The 26033-nt window shown below is 38.1% G+C and overlaps 1 long non-coding RNA gene across 1 annotated transcript in view; it reads left to right on the forward strand.

Moving 5' to 3' along the window:
• The window catches only part of LOC127467211 (uncharacterized), a 490203-nt gene extending 466664 nt beyond the window's left edge, over positions 1-23539 (forward strand). The window contains exon 3 of the long non-coding RNA XR_007903011.1: positions 23481-23539. This is a non-coding gene — a long non-coding RNA (uncharacterized LOC127467211). The remainder of the gene's footprint in view (positions 1-23480) is intronic.
• The last annotated feature ends 2494 nt before the right edge of the window (positions 23540-26033 follow it).

Consider the following 26033-nt stretch of genomic DNA (forward strand, 5'->3'; position numbering starts at 1 on the left):
GTAGCACAACTAATAGTGCCCCAAAGGAAGCGAAATTCTCACCAGTTCACATAGAGAGAAAAAAAAGAGAGTACTCAAAAAAGACTTCTGATGCCTTAGCAGAAGAAAGGATCTAAAGGTATTGCTCTTAACTTTTGACCTGGCACTATAGTCCCTTGAGACCTCTGCCTTCTGGGTGAAAGGGAAAGAGAAAGAAGAGATGGGTCTTAGTTTCACCTGGACAAATAGAATACTATATTTTTCCACTCTGTGACCTTGGCTATGTGATTTACCTTGTTGGGGAAAATAAGCAGCAACAATCTGGGTATATAAATAAGATGTTGAAATTTAGGCAATACTGAAATTGGTTGGGATTTTTATATATTTAGACTTAAAAATAATGCAGATATCTAGCTACCAAGAATTTTTTAAACCAGCATGATTCTCAAATCACACTCCTAAGAAGGCAAAAGTCTTCAAACAGTCCCTGAAGCACTTCCTCTTGGACCTATAAATAGTTTTATAAATCTGTTTCACTGAACATTATTTCAGAAACAGCAGATCAGCTTTCATCTGGGTATTTGTTTATATGTAATCTGAGTATTCCTTTTTAAGTAATTGTGTAAGACAAGGACAACATACTATTTATCTACATATCTAATCTTGCTTACATAATGCAGTACCATCCATTAATATGAGTTTATCTTGTTCTGCTCACACCAAAGAGACATTAAAAATACCTGGTTGGAATTTTGATTCTGTTGTAGGTGGTTTATTTCAGTGGATTGCAAGCAGTCAATCAGTTTCCATGTGCTTATGCAAAACCTTGGAAACAGTTACGTCTTGTGTCCTATATTTCTTTAATTTCCTTAAATAAATATTTTTCTTTTTCTGGAATTCAAAGTATGTCTTAATAAAAAAAGAAAATCAATATTTTTATCTTACATTTATGAAATTTACCTTTAATTCACTAAGCTGTTAGGTCAAGTCATAACACATATTGGTCTTTTAGGTACCAGTAAGAGGCTTTCAATATCTCTATAAGTAAGAAAGAAAAGTGGGAAGAAGACATGACCTGTTGACTAATAATATGTCACCCTAGAACAAAGTTCAATATGAGATTTATGTTTGAGAGCTGTTAGTTATGCTGCTGATTCAAGATATGTCCTGCTCAAACTGTTTATGATGATGTAATAAAATGTGGAAGATATTTGTTGTGCAGTCTCTTAAAATTAGAAAGGAGCACTGGAGGTAAATCTAGTCCAACCTCCCTGCTCAAGCAGAGTTCCCTAAAGCACATCAGTGAGGATTGTGTTTTGAATATCTACAGGGAAGGTGATATTGTCAGAGTCTCTGGGGAACCAGTGCAAGTGGTCCATCATCCTCACAGGAAAGTTCTTTTTTATGTTCAAGTGGAATTTCCTGGTTCTCTTTGTTCATGGGAGTGCTGGTTTTGGTTGGGGTAGAGTGAATTTTCTTTAGAGTGGCTAGTGTGGGGCTATGTTTTGGATTTGTGCTGAACACAGGGTTGATAATGTAGAGATTATTTTGTTATTGCTGAGCAGTGCTTACATAGAGCCAAGGTCTTTTCTGCTTTTCATACTGCCACGCTGGCAAGGAAGTTGGGGGTGCAGGGGAGGTTGGGAGGAGACACAGCTGGGACAGGTGACTCAAACTGATCAAAGGGATATTTTACCAAAGCATCATATTCCAGACCATATGACATCATGCTCAGTTTATAAAGCTGGGGGGAAGAAAGAGGAGGGGGGGATGTTTGGAGTAATGGCATTTGTCCTCCTAAGTAAGTATAATGTGTGATGAAGCCCTGCTCTCCTGGAGGTGGGTGAACACTTGCCCTCCCATTCCTTGTTTTGCTTTGTTTGTGTGTGCAGTTTTTGGCTTCCCTATTAAACTGTCTTTATCTCCACCCATGAGTTTTTTAGCTTTTGCCCTTTTGATGCTCTGTCCGATCCTGCTGGTAGGGGAGTGAGTGAGGTGCTGCATGGAGCTTGGTTACTGGCTGGGGTTAAACCACAACAGTGGTGTTCACTGAACCCAGGAGAAAAGTTTCTTATAATATTGCAAGCTTAGATACCTTATGTCAGAGACCAGACTCATATCTCACTGGGTAGTTTGAGTGATGGGTCAAATAAAGCCATGTCTGGGGGTGGGGTGCAGAAGGGCTAAACCTAGGCCTGCAGCCAATATGGCCCAGAGCACATGGCAGGGAAAGCTGTGTGGCTAGGCTGTCAATAAGGTCTGCCTGGTGGCCCACCCACACTGAGCCCCCTAATTGTCTGTGGCACCCCACACTTTGGCAAGTGGGATCATGAGTGGTCAGTAAACCAAAAGTCCCGCCTAGAGGGAGTGGCCACAACAGCCAAAGTCTATAAACAGACATGCAAGAGGTTTCCATATTGCCTTGGCCTGTAGTTGTCCTTGCCAGGCAACTTGTCACCTTTTAAATGGTGACTATGTGTTTCTGTCCTCTCTTTCTCTCTTTATTGTTTCTTCTCTTAATCTCTCTTTCTTTCCTCTTCTGGGCAACTTAAACACCTATTTTCTGAATTTCACTTAAGTTTGTGTTGATGTTTACCTAGTAACTTGCTATTAAGTGCAATGCTTCTGTGAATTGCGTTCTTTGCACTGGGTGTTGTAGTGAAATGCTTTTCCTTGGTTTGCATGTTATTTCTGTAAAACTCTTTTTGCCAAAACACCTATTTTCTCACCAATTTAAAAGAAGTCTCCCAGAGAAAAGTGTGTAGCCTTTTCTCTGGATGTGAACTCAAGGTATCAAAGAATCAAAGACTTTGCGAGAGTTTGTGTAGGCAAAATCTCTTGAAGTCCAAAATTAAAGTGTAACACCTGGTAAAAACGTGGAACTTCTGAACCAGGGTGTAACATTTAAGCACAATTATCTGGCACTGAAGCAATTTGAAACCATGTCTTCAATTTAGTGTATGAGTATAAATGAAATAACTTCCAGTTTTAATCTTCATTTTGGACGTGCTTGAAAAGGTCAGATGGTGTATGAAATGAGTGAAATTCTGGTCTGGCAATAAGACTACATCTATACTATCTCAGTACAATATATATCATAGCTAATGGCTAGATACTCTAACATTTAAATAATGTAACTGCAAACAAACTGATTAGTGGGAATGCTGTTTGACCCAAGCTAACTTCCAGGTTTTACCTGGGCACTGTCTGAGATGGACTGAGCTTGTGGAGGATAGTGCTGTGCTAAGGACTAACATGAAGGGCAACTGCAATACTAGTGCCTGGGCCCATGCTTCGGCCCTGGTGATTTTACTGGAAAACAGCATAGCATAAGAGTCATGAGAGTGTTCAAAGAAAGAAAAGGAAAATATACAAGTTTTTGAAAGTGCAGCTGAACAACTTTGTGTTTAGCAATGCCTGTGCTAAACTGAACCTCTTCATCTGACCTTTATTTATATCTTGGAGATTTTTTGCTTGTGTTTTAATCAAAAAGATAATTTATCCAGGAGGCAAGATGACATTTCAGTTTCTGGAGAAAATAACAGATAACTAGAAAAAGAGAAAAAACATCATCTGGTTTTGCTGCATTTTTTTAAGCAGGATGTTTTAGAAACCTTATCTTAGTAAAACAAATAACCTTCTCCTTCAGCTGTGAACAATAGCAACAAAAACCTCTGACTACAGTCTTAAAATCTGCAGAATAGAAAACTCCTTTATAGTCATAGAAAAATATTGTAAAGCTTTAGAAGATACAGTGACTGAAGCCCCAGTCCTTGGTGAATTATGATAAAAAAGAGAATGTCCCGGTGGCTGGCTTTAATTGTTCTTCATGAGCTTGAAAATGCCATGTAAATGTGAAAGATCCAGTTACTGGATTAGCTATGAGTGTTTGATAAAAGATGCATCAATCATTACTAGTTATGAGTTGTTTCCATGAGAGGGCTTAAAAGAGAAATGCAGCTTGGTTTCTGTGCTGCAGATAGCACCCAATAAAGACGCTGCTGCTGTTGAGCTGACTGCAGAACTGTCAGCCCTGCCTTTTGCTCTATCTTTCTGAAAGTCTGTTTGCTTTGTACCAGATAAGGATGGAGGTACTTGTTGATAACAGGAAGGAAGGAATAATGGGATACAAATTTTGCTTATGATATTTGGTTTCTATTCCGTCTTTCTCCTTCTGCTTTTAAACTCAGTTTTTCTTCAGGTACCCTTACCAGTTTTACATGCTCACTCTCCTCAAGTCTTGTTTCCCTGTGCAAAATGGATAACAAGTAATACCGTAAGAAATGCTTCACTAATTCCTTTGAAGGTCAAAAAGGTAGAGGCAATATTGTCACTGAGCTCTAGTACTGAAGAACAGTATCTTAACCATCAGCTTTGAAGATATTCAGAGGCAGTCATCCTTTCATTTGTCACATTGCATGCAGTGTAAGGAGTGAGTGAAAATTAAAACTAAATTAATTGCTAAAAGATTAGTTTTTAACTTTGATTACAAGTTGAGCTTCAACAAAATCTCCAATTAAAACTTCAAAGAATGTTTTATGGCTTCTCTAACGACAAGAGGTACTGAATATGTCCCATGTCATCTTATCTCATAAAACTATTCAGGAATGACTATTCCTGAAGTTCTTCTTTTGCATGATGTAAACTCAAAACACCTCAGAGGGACAGTAGTTTTAACTTGGGTGTATGACATCCTGAGTAAGTTCCTGAACTGCTAGATAAAATCTCTTTCTAAGATTTTCTCGCTAGTGGTTTGTGGGGTTTTTTGGTTGGTTGGGGTTTTTTTGAATTTTATTTTTTTAAATGAGGCACCCCTTGAGGCAATAATAAAATTTCCCCTCTTTTTCCCAGGAACTTTTTTGTGAATTCAACCTGAAATATCTAATAGCTACCTACTATATATTTAAATAGAATTTACTTTTTTTGTTGTTGGTGGTGGTTTGGTTGATTGTTTTTTTGTTTATTTGTTTTCGCAGAAGAAACATACTTGAGTCAACTTAGAACATTTATACCTAAATGACATTCATGTACAGAGAGACGTTCACATATGTAGCAGCATTATAAATGCTGCATATTTCATTGGAACTCCATGAATCACTGACGGTTCACTTTTAAAGGTACATGGTCTGGGTGAACATAACAGGTTTTTTCATCCATTTGGACAGCTATGGAACAGACAGCAAGATCTTTCAAAACTCAATTCTCCCTTTATTTACACCAGCGTGATTCAGATTAACTCTACTTGCTTTTATGAAATTAAATAAAAATTAAATGCTACTGTTATGAGTAAGACTGAAGTTAAAATCACAGCGCATTTGACAACATTTACCACATAGTTGAAGGAAAGGAACAATTATATGCTAAAACTGGTTTCTAATTTTTATTTTTTAAAATCACAAACTTTTACTGCATTTAGGTTCTGTTTCACTACAGAAAGGAAGGAAGCAAGCAAGGAAGGAAGATCCAAACACCTAAAACCAGGAATAAAAAAACCTTTATTCTCATCCCATTGATGCTTAGAGCTCCACTAACTTTAACACGTTATTCTGATGTACACCAGAACAAGAGAAAAACCAAATTAAATGTACCTCCAACTGTAAGTAATATTTACATGTGTGTGCACATGTGTTTTACCTGTATATAAGAATGAACACAGAATCTCCAAACTATTTCTGTACAATATTAATACCAATCCTAGTGTATGGGGAGATATATTTTCCAGACTTTTTTTAATATAATAATGAGAGGCTTCTGGTCTGATTCTTTATCTACAAGTAGATAAATATTCACAAATATAATTGCGGAAATCCTCATATCCATAAATATTTTCTTTTCAAGGCACTCCCTTCCCTCTGTGCACATTTGTATGCTACTGGCTCTTTTGCCCTAGAAATGGTTCTCCAGTCTTCTCTTTGCCACAGCACAAAGATAATCCCAAGGCTGTCCTGAAGTTCATTTGCTGAGGTTATACAGGGCACTGAGTGCCCTGACATCAACATGCTGAATATAAGGTGCTGCTGGAATTCCATCTTTGAGTTCAAAGTCTTCTCATAAAATTTCTCATCCATTACCATTCTTTCAATTTGTGTAAAACTTTCATTATGAGTTTTTATTCCTGAAATAGGTTATTGATTCTTTTAGAGAAATCTTTTACCATTTTTAAAAATATTGCTCTGATTATAAGTTTTATTCAGTTTTGTAGTGTTGAAAATTTATCAGTGTCTGATTTCACATCATTGGGTGTCAGTATACACCCAAATGCAATTCTTTTAAATTTTAAATAAATAGGGCAACACCTTTTACAGTTAGACTTGCTATCCAAACAAATTCTAAAACTTCCCTTATCATGTGAGAATGTTGACTTCACCAGGAACTGAGAGTACTTAGGCCCTCTGAAAAATATCACTAATTTCATTTGAGACCTAAATATGGAGGTAAGTGTCTGGGGGAAGCCCCTGAAACTAAGAAACTGCTGCTCTGAAATCAGGCTGCCTCTAACCCTGTATTTTACAAGTAGCCTTGACCCCGTCTCACTATGCTAAGGTATACAGAAAGGACTTTCCAGGTAAGGGATTTTGTGTCCATATGCAAGTGCATTGCTGAATTCTAGGACAAGAAGATCCTGTGGTCCTCTAGCACTTTTGGAGGAGGCTGTAGATCAGGACAATCTGAGGAGCCTGGAGAGCAACTCAGCTTACTCTTAGGTAGACTTTTAAAGGCTGGCCTTTGATTTGCTCTCTAGGCTTCGTTGGCTGTATTGATTAAATCTCTTAAGTACGTAGGAAATGTATATACCTATCTCTTCTTTAGACATCTACATTCATGTAAATAAAATCTAGATCTAAATTCCATTCCACCAAATTATTCTTACTAAGCTTATATCAATATAAGTATTGAATGTTATGATAAGGAAATCTGCTGCTAAATCATTACTACAGTTAGGGCTGACTTAGCTTTTGTAATGTGAAGACACAAATGACTTCTATTACTGTGTGAGCCTCAAAACACACTGATAATCGCCTAGCTCTCTAGCAAAGAGAAGCCAACTTTTCCTTAGCTGTCTTATTGCTAATTTTTCGGAAGGCACTCAGTCAGACACTAGGAGATGAACTTTTAAAAGTTCATTTCTTTTGAAAAAAACTTCAAACTTCAGACACACTCCAGATGTTTAATTCCCACGCATGCTGATTGGCAGAGCAAAGGCAAAAGTATGTTTTAAAGAAGTTATTTTTTATTTAATACAAATGGACACCTATGTCCTCCTATCTCCTCAAAATATCCATGCTTTACCTTTCTTTCTTCTCATCTTCACATCCACATTAAATGTGCTGTTGTTCTGTTACTCCATGTGTTTATCCTGACCACCATACATCTCTTCATCAGAGCAAAGAACAGAAGCTCAGAAATCTCTGGAGTAGCAAAGCTGCCAGAGAAGGTAAAAGCAGATTTTGGAGACTGGTTTACCCAGGGAGTCTATATGTCACATAAGACTTCCAGCAGGTTTGCTGAAATGGGCCTTTGTGGGAGGAAAAGAGCTGCTTTGGGAGCAGTCAGGATCCCGGGTGAAAGCTTTTTCTCTTCAAACCAGCTGCTTCGTTAGTCCTCAGAAAACACTGATGGGATTGTTTCAAGTTTTATGCACATTTGCCTAAGGCATTGAATGGGCACTTCTTTAAACAGAAAAACAAATAACCAAATCACAAATGATTAAGAGAATAATAAAATGGTGATTTTTTTTCTTGAAACCTCATCCCACCTGTACTTGTATGTGCAGATGTATTTTTAGTTCGTTAACAGCTGTCCTAGCAAGGGAAGTCATCAAAAACCTGTACAGGCAGATGATAGAAATAGGACACACAAAGTCCCCTTCCCATTGTGGGGTGGAAATGTCAGCAGCTCCCACGCAAAATGTTTTTATAGTTCAAGCCTGGGACTGCCACTTTGAGTAACTGAGTCTGTACTTGTTTTAAAAATTCCAAAATAAGCCAATATTTTTTTCTATATCTTGGTTTCTCAATACAGGAAGGTGAGAAACAAATTCCTTCCTTTCAGCACTTTCTGTTACCTTTTTTTTTTTTTTTTTCCTAAGTTGTAGCATCTCCAGGCAGAGAGTTGTGCATATCTTAATGGGCAGGCACCTAGCCATCTCTACATGGCCTCTGCATGGGAATGCAAATAGAATAGCACACCAAAACTGTCTCACCATGGTCTTCTATACAACACTGAATTGAAAAATAAGACCACATGCCATGGAACACATTCAGTTGAATTCTATATTTGAATGTATGCAAGAATTACATATGCAGTTAAATTTTAAAGTCTTTTTCAAAGGTAGAAGCAGGATACTCCTTTGGTATTTCTCCCTTTAGCTTTTTTAGGGAGTTTAGTAAACAGTGAATTTTAATTTGGACAGATTTAGCCAACTGTGGTCAAAGAGTGAATATTTTATTTGTTAGGAAAAGGACAAATGTTTATAAAAGAATACATGCAAACTTATTTTCAGAAACTGATATTTCAGAAACTGATATTTCAGGTATCTAACTGGATTTCTTCTGTGTTTATCTCAGAGGACAAATAAGTTACATGAAAGCATTTGTATTTTATTTCTTGTTTCAGTTATTCAACTTCTGTTCCAGACACAGGCTGACATTTGGAGGAAACTATGTCTTTACTCCCACAGTTATCTAGCTGAAGCATATCAGTAAGGAGGTTCTTTATAAAAAGCCTTACAACCAACCAAACACCACAAAAAAAAGACCTTCCAAAAAACCCCCAGCAAACCAGCATGCAGCTAAATCAAAGAGGATGTATTTCTATGTGGTTTTGACAGCACTTACCATAAGAAGCTCTATGGGAATGTAGTCTCCGTATTCAGTAGATGCTTCTATATGTCTTCTATTAAATGGGGTGATGGGATTGGAAATTCTCCAAGAGCTAACCTGTCTTTTTGATAAAACTGCTCATCTGTGGCACCTTTGCTAAGAGCTTGTTGCTGCTTTTAGTGCTTCATGTCTTACTCCAGAGAAAGAAGCAACTGTGAGCTCCACCGCTACATGCCTGTTATGTGACTGCAGCTATCTATTATCACAATATTTGCTTTTGTACACCTTCAACCTTTCAAGAAGTTTACCTGTTTCAGGTTCTTTTACAAAAGGCACTATTGAGGAAGCATAGTATAGCATAAACACTGTCTGGAATCTTTCATGGATTTTTTTTTTTTTTATTTCTATCTTTCGTATTTTCTGCCCTATAACATGGAAGACAATTCATTCTTCCTTTGGTATGATATACACACAGCATGTTCACAAAGATGAGACAGAAAACAAAAGGAAGGCAGAACACCTTTCCAACCATGACTGATTTATACCATTCCTGGAATTCAAATTCATTATTAGGTCAGTATTTCAAACCAGCTTAACTGGTTTTGTGGTAATTTGTATTTGCAGAGCATTTCTGGTCCTATCAGTAAATCTGGACCTTCGTTCTATTCTACTGAGTTTGCTTTTGGCTTAGCAATGTAAGTGTACCTTCTGGCTCTAACAAACAATTCAAATATTTTCTGTTCCTCTGGACTTGGTGTTTTTCGTTTTCAAACAATCAAGAACTTAAGTACAGGAAGGTGGTGTTGCTGGAGGATGTTGCATTTCTCTCTCTTTTCTGCCCATGTCAAATGCACCCCTCGTGGTAGTAATCAAGGGAAATAAGAACAAGGAGAATAAGAAAGAGAAAATAAAGGGAATAATAGAACTAGATCACTCTGTGATTGCACATGAGTGCACAGCTCAGACCATTAGCACAAAGAAGAAAGAAAGAGTTTTTCGTCTGTTTTAAATTGGAATGGGGAAAGCTGATCTATTAATTTCATAGTACGTACAAATTTCCTCTGACTTCAACAAAAAATGGTCCTATGCTGAATAAGTAGAACCAGAAAAAGAAATAAAGATAAAATAAAGACAAAATGCTCTCAAAATACATCAGAAATTTATAGCTGGAGTAAGTACTAGTTGCTGTTAACTGAGGAAAAATATGTCCCAGTTAGCCATTCAGGTGGTGACAGATGTTTTGTGGAAACAATTTGGGCCTGTAAGAAAGAGAGAACCTTGGGCTCTAATGCAAGTGGAGACTTGGCCTTTGGTGGAAGGAAGAGGTCCTAATAAGGACAGGGAGTTAATCAGATCAGTTAGACTGTGGTGGTTAACTGTATATTCATTTTGACAGCTTACTGTCGTGAACGACAACATATCACAGAGTCAGAGCTCAAGATGCCAGCAATACCATGGGAAGGTGAAACAATTTAGTGAGTCACGGATTTACTAGGATGGCTAATGCATCTGAGATTTGCTGCCCTGTGGCCTTTTAGCTCTGAATTGTGGCATACATGTGATGCAGACTACGTGAAACGATGACAGCCATATGTTTGTGCATCCAGTCCAGTTCAGACTGTAGCCGTATTTGGCCAAGACAGTAATATGAAAAACAAAAACCATTGTGGTCAATCTATTTAAAAGGAATGTTGGCTTAAATATTCTTGCAGTACTGGAACACTGTTTAGGGGAGCAGCATCAAGCCTTTTTGGAGGATGTGTAAAACAAGGGTCAGCAAGAGAAAAACATAATCCTATACAGATTATGCTGGACAGCCTGAATGGTAGTTCACGTTATTCGCAGTGAAATACCTACAACATAACAGAAAATTTATCTCATTTAAGGAATAGCACCATTTAAGTGGCTGCCATATTTATATTATATCTGCAATATAATATTGAGTTCAGCCACAGTAGAGTCCAGCATCAGTGTCCCATTCCTGCCATATTTAAGTCCTTTGAAAAATATCCTATTTCAGTTCATTCATTACCCAGAATTAGTACTTGGACCTGTTTTGCAATAACAGTAGCTGAAATCATAAACAGTTAACTTTTGCTTATTGCTATCTTCTGAGAGCAAAACTGCAAAAAATGTGCATTTGCTCAGGTTTACACACCACTCCATGGAGTCAGTGCAATTCAGAGAGACTGCAGCATGTCCTAACTATTTCTTCATTTTGCACAGGTGAGACAAAACATGCTGTGGAGGTTGAAGTGCCATAACCTTCTTATTGTATTTATTCATCTGGAAACTTAACTAAATAACTAGGATGCAACCACACAGGGCCTTAACATTTAACACTGAATACATTGAACCGAGTCCGCACCAGATGGCAACTAGCAAAGAGAGCAAAACAGCAGTTAAGCAGAAATCAAAATTATTCACATACAATTATGAAAAGATGGGAAGTCTGTATTTTCAAACTGGACTGACACATTTTCCTGCATTCATCGTGTGTGATAATTCTATACATTGTTTTACCTACCATTCTGCTGATGAGTTGGGTATCTTAGATTACACACCTGAAATGCATACTGAAAGGAGTTACATTAAAATAAATGAGCCTATTCATTTTCAGAGCTTTGAGAGAGAAAGGTTTAAACTTTCACAGCAGGTGGAACTACCTATTTCATTTAAAAATACTACTAGGGAAAAGAAGAATCTAATAGCTATCTGATGTCAGGAAGGTGTTATAAAGAATACTACATCTGGTATCAACTTTGGACTTTAAAAGAAACAAGAAAGACCCCAGTATCTACATTTTATTTACATTCAGAGCTGACTGATAACCTATTCCCTTTTTTCCCTGTGTCATCCTTCCATACCTTCTGCCCCTGATGTCAAAATATCATTTCTAGGGTAAGTGTCAGAGGAAGAAGACAGATTTTTCATACATGGAAAGTTCATTACATACTTCTCCATAAAGCTGAAATGTCAGATGTTGGTCTTAATGATTAAAATAAAAAACACTATTTTGTGTGTGCCAATTAAACACACATTGCAAAGAATCATGAGGATAAAATTATACCATAGAGTGTTGGGATCTCTGTGTTTATGGGAACATTAATAGATGTATTTTGTTCTCACAGTGGAAGCACATTAGCCTTTTATATTTTAAAGGTCCTTGCATGGAATATAGGTGGGATGTACTCTTACCCTGTAGCCCTGTAACAGAGCACTACCATTGTAAGAAATAGACCATAAGCTTTGCATTCAATTTGCAAAAATCTCAAGACAGAGGCTTGTCAGGCCTGCTCTGTGTGAACTGATCTTGACCTGCCTGCAACATTTGTTCACTCAGTTTAGCTGTAACATGCTAATGCAACTCTATAGCCTAGAGAAATGCAGACTTGGTATGGTAGCAGAGTCTCTGAAAGGTGGGGATGCATGATGCAGTGTAGAGGACCACAGGAGTGGGATGATAAGGCATTGAGTGCAGGCTGGCACTGGAAATCCTTTAGGAATAAATATTTCACTCACAGTCAGTTACAGAAATGCAGACCTGGAGTTGCATAAAACTGGGTTCAGGGATGACAAAGATAGTAAATCCAGCTGTAGAGCAATGAAGGAAGACGAAAGGTGTAAAAATATGTTAGCAAACCTAGAAAAATGACCCCATGTGGACTCTACAGTGAGGAGAAAGATACCATCAGCATGAACACCACATTCATTCTGGAAAAGGACTCTGGCTGCTGATGACTCAGTGTTATAACACACACATACCAGAATGAAATCACCAACTTGAGGATTTCCAAGAGGAGTGGCAAGGTAAGCACACCACCAGAAAAAGGGCTAGAAACTAGGAAGTGCATATATAGTAATTCCAAATGTATTATTATTGTTTTTTTCTTTGAAAATTAGGGTTTGACAAATAATGATTATATTGTTAAAATTTTAGTTATGCTGACAAGAAATTATTGCCTTTATATGTGTGCTTCTTTGTTAAAAGTAAGGTTTCAAACATTACAATATGCTTGGCATGACTTTTGCATTTTCACTAAGAGTATGCACAAGTGGCCTTACAAAGAATGTCTGGCAGTGTCCTGGTTGTGGAGAGAAAAATCAACCACCTTCCAAAAAGATAGTGCAGCTAAAGCATCAAAAATACAGGCTTATCCATGCTCTCTTTCCAGTGTGATTAAATTCCAGTTAGCAAGGACCACCTCAAAAGTGAGAGGTTAATTCAGTTTCCACAATCCATTCGGCAACTTGACTTGACAGCGTCACAGCCAATAAGCATGCCAATTATTGTGATGTATTTCTATTAATTTTAGCATTAACTACAAAAATAACTAGTCCAGATATTCTGGAAGTACTGTGATTTGAACATATAATAAAACTGAGCATTGAATTAATCTAAATGGATCTTAATTATGCATATGAAAAAGTATATAACTTTGGACATAAACATCTGGCTGATGATGGGTGAGGGACTGGTTAGTGTTCATTTGTAACACAGCTCACTATTAGTTGAGGTGCAAACAACCCATTTCATCATGAACAAATGCCACTGACAGACGTTATTTCACATCTCTCTTCAGAGCATTTTGTCCTCTGGATGGAATTTAATCTCTGCAGCTAGTGTCACTATGGTACTGCTGGTGACTACAATGGGCAACGTGGCATTATCCACAAACTGTTATGCAAGCAAAGATTTGCACATTGTTTACCCATTACTTGTGTGATGGAGCCTTAAATAATCTTTTCATTTGATGCTGTTTTCCTAATTTCATTTGAAATAATATATCAGGTTTTGTGCTGGGAGGAGATGATTTCCATAATTTTAGCTAGAAGTGAAAATATGCATGGAAGCAAGGACAAAAATTAATCCTGAAATATACCTACTGAGCCTTAGCCCATGATTTTTAAATCACAGTTCTCATACTTGATTTTTTTCTCTTCATTTTCTCTTTTTTTTTTTTTTTTAATTTGGTCTCATCTCATTAGACAAGTTTGATGTTACCCCTAGCTCTTCTCAAACTATTATTTCCATGTGCAAAAGCTTATTCCCACTGAAGACATTTGCGGTCTCACTGTTTAATGTAAGCAGGTTTTGACCCATTGAATATACAAGGCTTTAAACAGTCCATTTTAAAAGACATTTTTTCTTATGCTGCGAACCCCTGAGGTACTATGCCAAGGTTAGGAAGCTGTGCATAGTTATTTTTATGCTTTATAAAATGTTTAACATTTTCAGTGCATAAATCATTTTTAACTTTACCTAATTTCAGAGCATAAAGGGCATGTCAAACTTTACTAAACTGAAGCCCCAGGAAACAGTCTATAACAATGATGGATTTTTATAATGATATAACCCTTAATGAATTATTGTAGTTCTTTAACAAGGTTTTAATAAGAAATTTCTTTTGCCAGCATGGTTATTAGTTCTCTCATCTGAACAGCCCTGGGCCTGTCTGACATAGAATTGTACAACATAATATTTCTTTCTGTGTCAATCATATAATACTACAAATCTCCAAGCCTGAATAAAAGAACTAACTTTTCATTTCTTTGATTTTTTTTTTCTTTTTCTAACCGTAACGGTCGGGGTTTTTGAATATGTAACTTGAAATAAAGATGTGTTGACTACGATACAACTGTTACTTATGTGTAATGGAAGAATGCCCACTGCTACTTAGACACTTTCACTGCGGTACATGATCTATTAAAACTGAGTGGATGCTTGTCTGTGTCCTTATGCACATTTTTATGGATACATTGTTCTCTTTTCTTCTTTTTTCAGATATTTCTATATGTCTGAATGATATTTTGAATATTCTGAAAGACATTAGTCTTTTTTATTTTAGTGTCACCATATGTTCATGTATGTGTACACATAATTATTTACTGATGTCCACTTGAGACAATTTAAATACATCTTTAAACCTTAGCTTTAAAATACTAAAAGAACATTAAACCTTCAAAGTTGAGCAGGGAAATGTTAAGAAATGCCTGTCCTATCTTTGTTCACTCCTCTTTTGTATATGTTATGTTACAGTTATTAATTACTTGTTTAATTATTCAGGAAACACTAAACTAAAGCTGACTACAAAAGGCTTCAGAAAAAAACTTGCAAGACTCACTGACTGCATGGTATAAATTAGTATGGAGTTTCATGTCAAGAAGTGTAAGTCAATCAGCATGGTTAAAACAGCAGTAAATGCTCAAAAGCTGCAATGGACTCTAAATTCATTACTCCAATCAAGAAAAGGATTTTGTAGTCATTGTATATTTCTCAGAAAACACCAGATCAATACCCATCAGTGATCGTAAAGGCAACTGGAATGTTAGCAATTTTTAAGGAAGGATTTGAGAAGAAAATATGGAATACCATATAACCATAGAAATGCATAGAAATTCACTTTATGATGGTACTTGCATCTGGAATACAATATAAACTTCTAATCCCTCATTTCAAAAGGATATATGAGAACTAAGAAAGGTACAGAGAAGAGTGACAAGCATGATTAGAGGTGGAGAATAGCCTATGTCCAAAGACAAGTTAAATGTACTCAGAATCTTAGGGGGGGGAGAATAAAAGAAAAGAAGAACGAAACAAAATTTAAAAAAAGAATAACTGAGGAAGGCTGTAATACAAAAAGTCAAGAGTATCATGGAAAGGGGAAATATATCTCATGCCAGCAATCAGAACTACATGCAGATGATTAAATTATTAGGTGACAAGTCTACAAGTGACAGAAAAAAGTATTTTTTCACAGGTCACATAATTTCATTGTGGGACTAATTGCCACAGAATATTTTGGAGACCACATGCATAAATGGGTTTAAAAAAGTGATTATACAAATTAATGAAAGAAAAGCATTAAGAGCTATTAAACATGATGAAGTGATTCCCCAACTCAGAAAATCCTTAAAATATATATTGCCAGAAGCTGGAAGGACACAACAAAGAGAGGGTTTATTCCACTTTAGCATTGTGGATTTTATTTTGTTTTGCTTTTTTTTGTTGGTTATGTTTAAATTCTTTTCTTCAACTTCCCTTACTGATGACTTCAGAGACGGGATGCTGGGTTAGACAGACTTTGGTCTTAAACATTAAAGACATTTTTATCTTTATGTTTTCTTTTTACAGATTAAAATCTTCAGAGAATATCTTATAATTGCCTCTGTGTCTTGAAAGTGTAATCACAAAAAATTCTATGCAATGTTGACACAAGGAACAAAAATATGTTTGTAAAAAGTATTTTACAGTGTATCTGGTTAAAGCCTGAAAAGGCATATTCTGATCATATAAGTGGGTTACATTTTATTTTTCCAAAATATGTGACCTAACCAAATTGGAGAGAATTTTGATTAAATGGCAAAAGGAAATTCAATAGTAATTTCTACCCTATATTATAAGTGTTGGCCATAACCTGCAGTTGAGTCTAAGCTTGTCTTGTTTTTTGTTCAAACCTTGATATGAGAGTAGGCTTCTGTTGTTCAGGTATAAAAGGAATAACCACCGAGATAGGATTTTGGACATATTTTTATATAGGCATGTTCAATTTCTTACATAAAATGAGATCTTGAATACAAACACAACATTTTTATGTTTGTTCTCCAAATATTAGGCTTTACTGGATTAGGCATTCCTTGTGATCTGCACTTTTTTTAGCATTCGTTTGGCCAGAAAACAAATTTGTTCAAAAGCTGCAATTTTATTTTTCTTCTTGTGTACTGTTGTGTTGAAATGTACAGCTATTACTGGTATAGCCACAGTGTATAACTGCAATTTCTTCTTTCACTGGGCAAAAAGCATCTCAGACATAGCATACACTTTTTATTGCATGTGTTGCATAGATAAACTAGCCTGAGTTGTAGGATACTGTGGTTCTGAGTCATGCTGAATATTTCAGAATGGAAATAGGTTCCCCCTTAGCATGAGGGTCTTTCTGTGAGATACAAATTAAAGTTTGGATAAAGAATGTGGACATGAATGTTTGACTTGCACATCTCAGGATAGTACCCTACCAGCTTCATTACTTTTCTGCTAAGGTAGGCTACGTGGTCTTGGACATCCTTAGCTCATATTTGATCTAGTGAATGTCACTGTGAAGATGGCATTCAAAATGGGTAAAAACTGTATGAGAATCAGAGTTTGGTAAAGGCTTAGCCTAGTCATAAACAAATTGTTAACTGTAAGGCAACATCAGTTATTGGTGGGTTAACCTTGTGACTGGCTGCCAGACACCCATCCAGTCTCTCTCTCACTATTTTTCCCACAGAACAGGGGTAGAAGTGCAATGAAGAATCTCACAGTCTGAGATAAGGACAGGGAGATCATTCAGCAGTTACGATTGCAGGCAAAACAGACTCATCCTGGGGAAAAGGAATTTAGCCTATTCACAATTAAAACAGATTTAGATGAAAAACAAAAAACTAAACCACCTCCCCTCCCTTCACTTTTTCCCAGGCTCAACTTAACTCTTCTCGCATGACCCTGCACCCCAGGTGGCACAGAGGGATGAGGAATGTGGGCTTGGGAGTCAACCCACAACAACTCCTTGCTGCCACTTCTTTCTCCTCACACTTTTCCCCTTATCCAGTGTGGTCTCCTGCATGGGCTTCAGCTTCCTTGAGAACACATCCAGCTGCTTCCATGAAGGGTCCTCCGTGGGCTGCATGAAAATACATGGTTCACCTTGGTCCTCACCACCTGTTGAGGGGAATCTCTACTCTGGCTGCTGGAGCACCTCCTCCTTCTTTTTCTTCTCTCACTTTGGTGTCCACAGGGCTTCCTCACACATTTTTGCCCTCACTCCTCACTGTCATTCAATGTTTTGCCCTTTCTTACAAGTGTTTTCCCAGAGGTACCACCATCTTTGCTGAAGGGGCCTGTTGGAGGTGGCTGGAACCAGATGGGACAGTCCCAGCCTCTCCTCAGAGATGCAGCCTCTGTAGCCCCTGCCTGCTGATGCCTGAGCTCTTGCACCTGGTACAATTTTATGGTGTTACAGGTGCCTCTGGAAAATAAAACATGCCAATTTTATCAGCTTCTGTACTACTTCAGCTGAAATACAGCAGCACTCTGTTTTCAGTCTTCTATACAGACATGATCCATGAAACCTAGGGTCAAATGATAATTGACCAATGTTTTTGTGGATATCATTTTTGTACTGAGTCTAGGTGCTATGGAGTTGATTTACTAAATAGTAGATTTTATAATGCCGGAGTTTGGATTTGTGACCAAAACAGTGTTGAAACACACCAGTATTTTAGCTCTACAGCATTAACTCCTTCTCTGTTTTCCCTCTGCTGCCCCAGAGAGTAATCTTGGGCTTAGCAAGAGGCTTGGAGGAGAGACAGCCAGGACAGACAACAACAACTGACCCAAATGATATTCCATATCATATAACATTGTTCTCAGCAATAAAACTGAGAGTTTTTCCAAGGTAATTCTTGCTCATTTGTCTGCTGGTAGGAGGTAGTGAGTGACTGCCTTTGCATCAGCTTTTCTATTTTCTATTTTTTTTATTTATAAACTATCTTTTTCTCAATGAACAAGCATTTTGGTTTGGTTTGTTTTTTTTCTCACAGCTTCCCTTCCAATTCTCTCCTCCATTATGGTACACGGAGTGAGTGACCCCATGGGGGCTTAGCTGCCAGCCAGGGTCAGCCCAGAGGTAGAAAATGGTTCAGATTTTTGTGGAAACCAAAAGCTGATGACATCTGAGATGATTACCTCTGCACTAGATGATTTATGCTTACTTTACGCTGAATGGAAAGAAGCAAAGACTGCTAGGACACTTCATATGATTCATAAGATCAATGCAGGTAAGACTGATCCACTGGTATCTTATTCACAGATTTGTTTGGGTTCCAGGTTCTGACTTTGGTGAAAATAGACCAGCCAGTTTGCTGCTTAGGTAACTGTACAAGCAAGATAAAGCAGGAATATAAGTAAGTATGTTAAAAATATTTTTTGCTGTTCCTACTGTAGGAAGGCCTCCATGTTGACTCTTTTATGGTTCAGCAATCCTAGCAGGATGAATTTGTATTTGTATAATCAATTATGTATAAAAATCAGGGCTGAGCAAATAGATAATATTTTACTTCAATAAGTCATTCTTGGAAGGCATTCTATCAGAAAGTGATTCAAATCTTTCAATACTAATGTCTGTTCAGTTATAAACTTTTCAAAGGGAAAACTTTAACACATAAATTCAAATTTTTAACACAGAATACTAGAAGGAATTACTGATCCAGACATACAAAGACCAAGTATATGTACGAGACATTGGATTATTATACCAGTTATTGACTTGGACCAACTCAAGTGTGTGTGTGGGGGGAGAAGGGACAGGTCGAATTTCAGAAAGGTGAAGTGATGCCCTGTTCCATACTTCAGCCCCTTGGAGCCTCCTTGGGAACCCCTGGGGCATCTGTCAGTCACTGGACACGGGGAGCACTGCCCACACCACACCCCCTGTAGCTCCTAACCCAGCCTCAGGATGGCTGGCACACTGGAAGTCCCACCTTGGGGGTGGCCACAGGGGGCCAGAGGGGATGAAACTAGCACGATGCAGCCATTGCATAATCACAGCCCTACCATCTCTTGAATTCTTGCTGGCTGAATCTACGGTGGATCTACAGGTGGCAGCTATAATTCTCTCTTTTTCTTTTTTTTTTTACTTCTTCTCGCAAACTGCTGTCTTGATATTTGGGTAACTTAAAGCTGAATGGGTTGGGTTTTGCTAAATTGTATGGGCTAGCATGTGCTAAGTCAGTGCTCTGTGGAGTGCTTTATTTTGGTTGAATATTGCCTGAACTTTTACCAACTTCCCTTATTTTCTAAAATTTGACAGTACAAGTGTGTTATTTGACCTCCCAAAAAACACGTGCAGCATCTTCTCCTGTGCACTCTCTCAAGGTATTAAAAGAAATGAAGGCCCTTTTAATATATCCGGAGGGTGGATATTTTTGGTGCTTTGTATATTTTTAAAGTAAAACTCCTTCGATAACCTCGTAGCTGTAATCTGGAGTCTTACAAAATGTCAAGAACATGAGACTTCATTTTATAGTTTAAGCCTTTTTTGTGTCTTATTTGGATCAAATTTATGTGAGAAATTTGCATAAGTCAGGAGAGATCCTTATTATATGATTCACTGTAACTCATTAGGGCTTTTGTTTCCATACATAAATGAACTCTACTGATGTAAAACACAAATGATTGCACTTGATTGACCCTGAAGTTATACATTCTTGACAAAAAAGTATGGAGCATCTTGAAAGCCACATGCCAACAGATGTAAAGGAGATGAATTCCACTATAAATATGGTAATTATTACTGGTCAGCATTGTGAGCAGCAAATTTTTAAAACATGCAAGCAAAGAAGGTGATGAGACAAGATTGATCTCAGAAATATTGATCTCATCCTGCAGCTTTGTGTTTCAGCACATCATTCACTTTCAGCTCTCTGTCTCAGTGGCAACCAGCTTGAACAGCTTGAACTTCTTTCTGTGTTACAGCTACTATTCTGTGTACAGAGTTTTTGCAAAGAACGATGGGGAAGAGACCCAACATTATTTAAGGAAGACCAGAACCATGGCATTCTTTTAAAATACATTCATGCAGTATCTTGATTAAATAAGTTAAGTTTGGTCGTACACAGATTTATTTTAATACTCATGGTTGGTGTAATTTCCTATACCAATATTTTTTTCTAGACTCTTTTCAGCAGTATGTATATATATAAATGTGTATAAATTTATGGTTTTATATAAATGACTATGTACAATATAAAATATACCTTCATTTGTAAATATAATTAATAATACGGATTATAATCAATAAAAGCTGAGCAAGAGAGAAATCGGAAAGATGATTAATCACTTAAGATCTTTGCAAATGCATTATTAAGCATACTAGGCAAGCTATGATATGCCAGTTTGGATTAACTACTTGGAAGAGGACCAGACTATGTGACTTCATTTTCTGACTACAATGTACCAACAAAGATTTGAGATCTGACCTGGACTTCTTGTATTTTGTCAGTACCATCTATCCCAGTTGAGCTAAAGAGATGTTTCCCACTGTCTGGGTCAGTAGGAGCTGTCATAAGTATTTCTCAGTCAGCAGGGGTCATTCTTGAGCCAGTGGGAGCTGTCACAAACCATTTTGACATAACATGCATCATGCTGGAAGTGAGATTGACCTCTCCAACCTCTCTTGCTATTATGTGCAGGTAATCAGGCCGCTCCACCCATATGGTAGCTCAAATTCAGTTCAGCTCCACCACTCAACCTGATACTGTTGGTCTGACTGTCTTTTCAGCTGCAACAGCCATGTATCTGTGGAGCTTCACCCAAATCAATGGGATTATTCTAGTGGGAAGTTATTCTGGACTGCAAAATATGGTCCTTTATCTCACACCATTTTACCCTGCAAACCATCAAAGGGGGAGTTTGGGTTGCATTTGAAAAGACTTCATGATAACAAAAGATGCTCTGTTGTGCAGAGCAAAGCATGTGACACACTAAGTGGTTAGTTCTGAAAGTGCACTGGGTTTGGCAAGTAGGGTCTTCCAACAGAGTTTTCTGAGAAAAAAATCCCTTACACTGTGAGAAAGTCAAGTGTTGCAGAAAAGAGAACACAATGGATGCTATACTCGCTGCAGTGGGTGATGGGCAGTACTGGAGACATTTTTATCTTTTATCTCTGAATAAGTTTTCAACCATGAACCCTGTCGTGAAGGAAGTGACTAAGCTTTCTCTTTCAAGACAGAATAGTGGAAACTACTTTTAAAGTAACTTCTTAAAGTTACTTTTCTTTATCCAGTGGTTCCTGGCTACTTTATAGCTGAATATGAACATCTACACAGAACATGAGCCACTGTTGCCCTAAATTTCCTCTTTGGTTCAGGGGAATCAAACCCCACAAAGCCTATCTTGTAGAAATGCTTCTACTTTGAAGTACTACCTGGGAACAACACGAGTATGAGTGACAAGAAACTCTTCACTGATCCTCTAAAAGCCTTTTTCCTGTGCCATGTATGTTTAAAGATTAATTAGATACACAGGTACAGTCTGCACTACTGGGAGGACTAGAGCAGGGTTCACAACTTTGAACCCTATTTTAGATTGTGATACTTACATATGCCTCATCTCACAATAGACAGTCTGTGGGAAAGTGAGTTCTGTACCTTTTATCTAGTAGTGGGTGGCTAGAGTTTCTTCATGTGTAACAGTTATATATCCCACAGCAGAGATTTGAAGATCAGTCTGTGGGACATCTGCAGTAGGTCAGTCTCGGTTTCTATTGCTGAAGTAGTTCCCCTTCATGTGAGTGATTATGGAGTAAATGGTCCTTGTGATAGCATAAGAGTGTGTGTCACTCCATGACCTAACGACAAGCCTCAGTGTATGTGATGAAGAAGGAATATCCCTCTGTAATATACCTTTACCAATATATATATTTAGGAAAAGCTTTCTGTGGATCATGAATGAGGACTTTGCTCTTCTTAGTCACATGGAAAGTTCAGATCCAGAAAGGCAAAAGATAAATGATCTCTGATTTTCCACTTTCAACATCACTGTTCTTAGTGTTATTGTTAACAGCTAAAAAGAAAAAGGATAGGAAGCTTTAGGAACTCGCTTTTGTGTGGTCCTTTTCAATAGGAACTATGTATATGACTGAAGACTGACATATCCTCAGGAAAATACTCTTTGACAGGTAAGGAAAGGGAAAAAATAGGACAATTTGCTTTTTTAACACAAGAAGCTGGATTTGATGACACATTGCAGCTCCTAGTTCTGCAGAGTGAGACCAGTGCTACTTCTAATTGGTAGGGGATCCTGCTTCTGTACTTGGTGGCATAGCCATAACAAGAATGCCAGTACATAGTGGTGAGATGGAATCATGAACTGAATTAATATAGAGATTTTGTGCTTAAGAACTGAATGGATGGCCGGACTGAGAGAGTGGTGGTGAATGGTGCTGCATCCAGTTGGTGGCCGGTCACTAGTGGTATCCTCCAGGGATCAGTGTGGGGCCCAGTTCTATTTAATATCTTTATTGATAATCTGGATGAGGGAATCAAGTATACCATTATCAAATTTACAGATGACACCAAGTTGGGGGGGGAGTGTAGATCTGCTGGAAGGCAGGAGGGCTCTGCAGAGGGACCTGGACAAGCTGGAGAGATGGTTTGATTCCAATGGGATGAGGTTCAACAAGGCCAAGTGCCGGGTCCTGCACTTTGACCACAACAACCCCATGTGTTGCTACAGGCTGGGCAGAGTGGCTGGAGAGTAGCCAGGCAGAAAGGGACCTGGGAGTTTGGATTGACAGGAAGCTGAACACGAACCAGCAGTGTGCCCAGGTGGCCAAGAAGGCCAATGGCATCCTGGCCTGGATCAGGAACAGTGTGGCCAGCAGGACCAGGGAGGTGATTCTTCTCCTATATACTCAGCACTGGTGAGGCCACACCTGGAGTGCTGTGTCCAGTTCTGGTCCCCTCAGTTCAGGATGGATATTGAGGTGCTGGAGCAGATCCAGAGAAGAGCAGCAAGGCTGGTGAAGGGACTCGAGCACAAGTCCTATGAGGAGAGGCTGAGGGAGCTGGGGTTGTTTAGCCTGGAGAAGAAGAGGCTCAGGGGAGACCTCATCACTCTCTACAACTTCCTGAAAGGAGGTTGTAGCCAGGTGGGCATCAGTCTCTTCTCCCAGGCAACCAGCAGTAGGACAAGAGGGCATGGTCTTAAGCTCTGACAGGGGAAGTTTAGGCTGGATATTAGGAAGAAATTCTTTACTGAGAGAGTAATCAGACATTGGAATGAGCTGCTCAGGGAGGTGGTGGATTCACTGTCTGTGGAGGTTTTAAGATGAGACTGGATGTGACACTTAGTACCATGGTCTAGTAACCATGACAGTGTTGGATCAATGGTTGGACTTGATTTCAGAGGTCTTTTCCAACCCAGTTGATTTTGTGATTCTTCCAGTACTTGGTCATACAATGCCTTGTATCTTTGTTTCACTTGGTTGCAATTAGTAGCACAGTTCAACAAGTTCCACCACTGGCTTCTGTTTTAGTCTATTTGTTCGAAATTGAATATTTGGTCTCATGATCGCATTTGATATCCAGGTCTACCTCTTTTCTCTATGTCTTTTCTCCATGTCTTTTCTCCACGTCATGTGTTACTATTTGATATAATTCATCCCTATAGAATGTATCACAGAATCATAGAATGGTTTTGGTTGGAAGTGACCTTAAAAATCATCTAGTTCCAGCCCTCCTGCCATGAGCAGGGACACCTTCCACTAGACCAGGTTGCTTAAAGTTCCGTCCAAAGCCCTGTATTATGTTTCTCTCTGGATTGCAGGTTTTATGTGGTCTGTTATAGTCTCTTTTCTCCTCCTCCCCATCTAAGAATATTCCATGTATTCCACATTCCCTCATAAACTAGTTGTTGTGATTACAAAGGAAAATTAGACAAACAGTCAGATTTTAATGGAAAGCAAGATCTGCCATTCAGATTGCTGTAAATATCTACAGGACAGGTAAACAATCTCTGCTTTTTGAAGCAGAACTGAGATGTTCTTCATGTTGTTAAATTGTGGAATGATACAGAGCTTCAATGTGGTTGATCATAGCTCTTTCCATTCACTTAGCCTGCAGTGAAGCACTGTGTGCTAAATAATTCTATCCTAAAAATCAAGCAAGCAAGCAAACAAACCCAAACTTCCAAACCCTAGACCAAACCTAGTGGAGAACAAATCATATAATAATAAAAACACACTAGATAAGATCTTGTCATCCTCTTCCCTGCGCCCCCATAACTTTCAAGTAGGTATACTTTATCCAGACTAGTCTTCTTCAAGGACCACTGAATGCTGAATTTCCTGAGTGCATCACAATTACAGAAACATCTGTGCTAAATGACTTTGCCTTGAATCACTGTGAAAATCTGCTCTATTCAGCAGCTTTGTACAGATCTGATCCTTATATGTGCTGAAATGGTAATGAATGTTGGTTTTCTCTTTTAGTTATTGTGACTGTATGTGACCAACATGAACCTGGTGTCTCACTATCATGTGAAAATCCATTTTCCTTTTTCTATTTAATGGTCAAAACCTGTCACTATTATAGATTTACTGTGGTGACAATACAACAGCAGCAGACTCAGACTCATGTTTGAAAACTACAGAAGAATGTATACATTACACTGTAGCTTGACAGACCAGAGAGAGGCAAAATACAAATAAAAGGAATGCTTTGTTTGCTTGTTTTATCTTACTTTTTTATTACCTTCTGTTGTTTTCATTTCTTAAACTTCAGTTGTGTTTTTCGCAAAGGGTCACATAGATGGTTTATCTCGCATTGTAGACCAATAATTCCATCACAATTAGCATTAAGCTTCCTAGAATTAATTAGGTTACAAGGGACCTCTGGAGCTTATTTAGTCTGACCTCCTCCTCAAGGATCAGCTGTGAAATGATACCAGATTACTTCAGATTTTTTCCAGCCTTTTGCTAAGCAACTTGTTACAGATTTAATGGTTCTTTGTGCCAAAGATAGCACCTGTGTCTTTAATTTCCCTTGCTGTCAATGGTGGTCATTGCCTTCTGTTCTTTCTCTGTGACCCTCTGAGAAGAATCTGGCTCCGTCTTCTTTTTAGCCACCATTAGACAGAGGAGAAAGACTGCAATCCCATCCCTCCACAGCCTTTCTTTTTGAGTTTAGACAAACGCAATTCCCTCAGCCTCTCTGTGTACCTCCTGTGCTCAAGCCACCTGTTTTGGTGACTCACCCTATTTTGATGTTGACAGCTTGCTGAACTGAGAGATTCAAAACTAGACACATTATTCTATATGCAGCGTCTGAAGATGATTTGGGGAGGACTCCGAAATGGTTTAATTTGTCCAGTGTTAACTTTACAACTTTGAACTAAGTGTGTGTTTACTTGGAGTAAATTTTGTAGAAATCCTGCTTGTTGAGACACCTGGAAGAAAGATGATGTAAGGAGGGATGGGAGACAAAATATGTTGATGATAGATTAAAATAGAGAAAAATTTCTTTCCAGTTATTTGCTAGAGCTCTTAATATCTCAAAATTAAAATCCTAACTGAATGGAATCAATTTTTTTCAGAGCTGTTGTGCATCTGAAAGGCCTTGAGTTCAGAATATCTCTAAATAATGAAATCTTGATATTGCAGATTATCATCTAAATTTCGTAGTACACATCCA

The sequence above is a fragment of the Manacus candei genome, unplaced genomic scaffold, assembly GCF_025592945.1.
Source record: "Manacus candei isolate 608988 ecotype Guabito, Panama unplaced genomic scaffold, ASM2559294v1 h1tg000014l, whole genome shotgun sequence".
Classification (NCBI taxonomy): domain Eukaryota; kingdom Metazoa; phylum Chordata; class Aves; order Passeriformes; family Pipridae; genus Manacus; species Manacus candei.